Genomic DNA, 3,907 nt, shown 5'->3' with positions numbered 1-3,907 from the left:
CTTTATGTAAATGTGCTGAGCTGTGTGAGGCCTCGGGCTTTGGCCCAGACACACACACTCTGCTATGTTTTGACAAGGTTAGTTTTGGAATAATGTTGCTGGAGCCATGAGTGACAGGCTGAGGGAAAATTAAAAAAAAAGTCAAGTTAAGTAAATTTTATTTGAACATAGCTTATGGAATGTTCTAGTAGGTATTTACTTTCTGCACAATCAAACCAAATGCATCAGTGACACACACAGGACACTGAGCAGATGGGAGAGATGTTTTTATCGGGGGACAGCAGGAAGCTGTGCTGAAGCAGAGCTGCAGAACGGAGCTTTGACAATCTTCACAGTCTGATCTCCAATCTGCACATTTTGGGAACAGGAGAAAATGTAATCCGATTGGTAGTATTGCTGGAACACTCTTCCGTTCTGCCTTTTTCACTGCGGCTGGAATTAGAGCTGTGTGTCAGGAGGCATTGTGATTAATCTGCAGGTTTTACCTTTTTGGCACTTCCCATGTGGGGCTTGGGGACGACTAAAGGTCATGGCAGCACTAGAATGGCTGTTATGCATGCAAGACGAGGCATGAATGTATGCATGCAGTGGGATTTTGACACAGGAAAGTGCTTGCTCGACGTTGAGTTGACACATAATATCTTATATGATATGATGTTGCACTGCCCGGTGGATCTTTTTATTCCCTGGAAACCTTTAGTCCCATTTAAAAGCTCTGCTACACTTTGATGTCAAGCTTCTATTATCATGAGCCCCTGGCAGTGCTTCTAAATATTTAAACAAATCCATAATGTGTGGAACTTTCCCTCTAATCAAGTGTTGGAAGTAGATATCATCACATTTGGTCATCTTTCAACTGTCATGCTACTTTTAGGTTTCTAGCACATCATTTTTCAAGATGATGCAGAGAAAAATGATGTTTTCTTGATATCTGGCAGTTTGGTCTATTCACCAGCTCATACATATTCAGTGTAAACATCTGTACTTAGTGGTAAAGCCAAATTGAATCCACATACAAGCATTAATTATAAAAAAGAAAACCAAATCCCTTATTTGTCATGAGCACAAGTGATGAATTTAAAGTACTGATACAGGATACTGGTAGGAGGTCAGAAGAACAAGTTCCCCAACCTATACAACTCATATGTCTCATAGTTGCTGCCTTCCTTCGGGTCCTGAGCTTTTATTTTGGTGAACTTCCAGGTTTGTAACAGCTGTCTGTTTACGTATACTCATTAGCCTACTCAATGATGCCACCTGCGACTTGTTTGTTTGCTTCCTCCACCTGTGGCCCATTTACCTGGCTGTTGAAGTGGCCTGCATCTCTCTGACAGATGTCAGATAGTCTCTCGTGATGCATGGCACTCTCCAGCAATTCCCGCTTTCTTGGGTTCCTGACACACTGACTTGTTCCATTTCATGCCTCTGTGATGCCCATGCTTATGCTGTATGTCTGCCTCTCTCGCTGGTTTTTTGGATGACTGCCTGTCTATGGATTTTCTCTGTTGTGCTGATTGTGTTCTGCCCCTGGTTCCTCTGTATATTTGTGGATTGCTCCAGCTTCCCCTGGCCAAGGTGAAGGTCAGCTATGGCTTTTCCCCTCTGGGAGTATTTTTGTTCTGAGAGTAATCGCTGGGTTTTGGTGTGCATATGCTTAGTTTCTGGTTGAGGGTTTTCTAAAGTTTATTCTGCCCTACCCATTTCTTTGTCCAAAGCAGGCTGTGTGCTTTTCCTTCTGCAGTCATTGGGTTCTCTCTAGTTGGCTGCCTGTGTGATATTGCTGCTAATCTTGTGCCATCTTCTTGTCTTCACCTTGTTTTTGCTGGATGGTTCTCCACACTCACAGGCGTCCGTCATCTCACATACCTGGTCACCCCTGGACACTCCTAGATGTTCCTAGCTGACAGGAGTGCCACCCGGTGTGGTCTTCTGCATCAAGGTTTGATGTGTTGTGCATTCAGAGATGCTCTTCCGCATACCTTGGTTGTAATGACTGGTAATTCTGCATGCTTGTCCAACCAATGAGAGGCATGAACAATGAAATGTGATGCAAGCAATCACAGTTGTTTGTGTCACTGATGTGCAGTTACATTTCTGGAGAGGTGCACGTCAGTCAATTGCGTAAGCTACAGTGTAGAATAAAGGCTGCATGTTAACCAATGCTAGATTTAACACAGCACCATAAATCAAGTTTAAGATCATCCTTTTTTCCCCATTCAGATGCTTGGTTTAAACTTCAGCAGACTGTCTTGACCCTGTCTACATGCCTAAATGCACTAAGTTGCTGCCATATGATTGGCTGAGTACATATTTGCAGTTGAATAAGTATACCTAATAAAGTGGCTGCTGAGTGTATGTGCAAATAATTTCCAGAAGTTAAAGCAGACTGACAGCTGAGCTGATGTCACCAGGAGCTGATGCTACTTATCATGATGGTTCAAAGGAAAAGCATAGTGTCCACAGGGCCAGGAAACATCTCGGAGAAGACTTTTGAGGAAATAATTGACTAACCTTGATTTCCAGGCAGTGAAGCGCAGATACATTCACTGATCCATCCTAAACAGGCCTGCCTGTTGCAGCTAAAGACTTTGTATGCGAATGCAAACTTCCCCCTCAAGCAGGCTAAGGCTGTGTTCAGACTGAGTTTCAAAGGTGTGGAAAAATGCAGCCCTCTCCATGCATTCATATGGGGGATTGCATTCACTGCAAACGGCACCAGCACTGCAGGGGTCTCTGGTAAAATGATGCAACCCCATGTGGTGAGAAAGTTGGATCTGATTCAACTTTTGCCGCACTGGTCAGTGACATCATCTGGTAAAGGTGTTGCGTTGACCAATCACGTACGGGGGAAAGAGGGAAACCTCAACACCCACAGATTGATCGTGTTTCCCTTGTAAGCATGAGCATTCTCTGCTATTCACTGTCAAATTTGGGTCACAGTTAATGTACCATAATGACAAGCCATGTGTTTTCATTAGTTAGTGTGCTGATTGTCATGTTTTTAATCTATCAGTTACCAGCCTGCCACCCACTCGTCTACACCAGGCAGATCCCCCCGGTTAGTCCAGACTCTCCTTCATCAACCACCTCACCATCCTGCCCAACATCATCGGCCCAAACGGCACCAGCGCAGCTGCTTCCCTATGGTGCAACTGGCCCCTCTCCTGAACAGTGCCTCCAACTAGAGCTCCCTGCACCCATCTTCCAAGCATCCCATCAGAGCTACCTGCTTGCTTCAACCCTATTTGGATCAGTACCTGCCAAGAGAGAATCACTATTGTGACTGTCTTGTTCTCGCCATTTCCTGAACTTCTGTGTACAATAAACTTCTTAAAAACATTTCCGAGTTCAAGTCCGGCATTTGAGTCCAGAACTTGAATTCGGACCTATTGGTCTTAACAGTACCATTTTGTGCATTTTACATATGATTCCCTTTTCCCTTTTTGTGCATACAGTAGCTAAACAAGCTTATTTAGAACTGGCAGTTTCATGTCATCTTTTTTTTTTTCTCAGTAAATATATCACGGAACTTGTATGATTGTTCTTACATTCCTACTGAAGACATACCAAGCAGAGGTATAGTGCTATTTAATGAAGTACTGGAGTGCACCTCTGACGCATATGTGCACATGCACCAATAAATAGTGCCTTTCTTTGAGGGCCATGTAAACACTTTTCCTATGGTGGCAACTGTAATTGCCCACACAGTCAAATGTTTTATTCCTTGGTGTGGCAAATTAATATCCTCCTAAATCTATAAGAACATATATGCTCTCCGCTCCAGTGTTAACCCAACTCCAAACATTAAATGTTCACAGAGCTCAGCTGTGCACAGGGCGGCAACTGGTCAGTTTGTGTCACACAGACCTACAGCTGATCAATCACAGGTAAAACAGTCTGTTTAAAT

The 3,907-nt window shown here is 43.7% G+C and overlaps 1 long non-coding RNA gene across 1 annotated transcript; it reads left to right on the top strand.

Moving 5' to 3' along the window:
• Nucleotides 1–1,343: 1,343 nt before the first annotated feature.
• LOC109959742 (uncharacterized) lies at nucleotides 1,344–3,519 on the top strand. Its single transcript, XR_002274880.1, has 3 exons — nucleotides 1,344–1,575; nucleotides 1,847–2,893; nucleotides 3,014–3,519. It is a non-coding gene; the product is annotated as an uncharacterized LOC109959742 (long non-coding RNA).
• The last annotated feature ends 388 nt before the right edge of the window (nucleotides 3,520–3,907 follow it).

Source organism: Monopterus albus, unplaced genomic scaffold (genome assembly GCF_001952655.1).
Source record: "Monopterus albus unplaced genomic scaffold, M_albus_1.0 scaffold40.1, whole genome shotgun sequence".
Taxonomy (NCBI): domain Eukaryota; kingdom Metazoa; phylum Chordata; class Actinopteri; order Synbranchiformes; family Synbranchidae; genus Monopterus; species Monopterus albus.
This window is presented reverse-complemented; position numbering and strand designations above follow the sequence as displayed.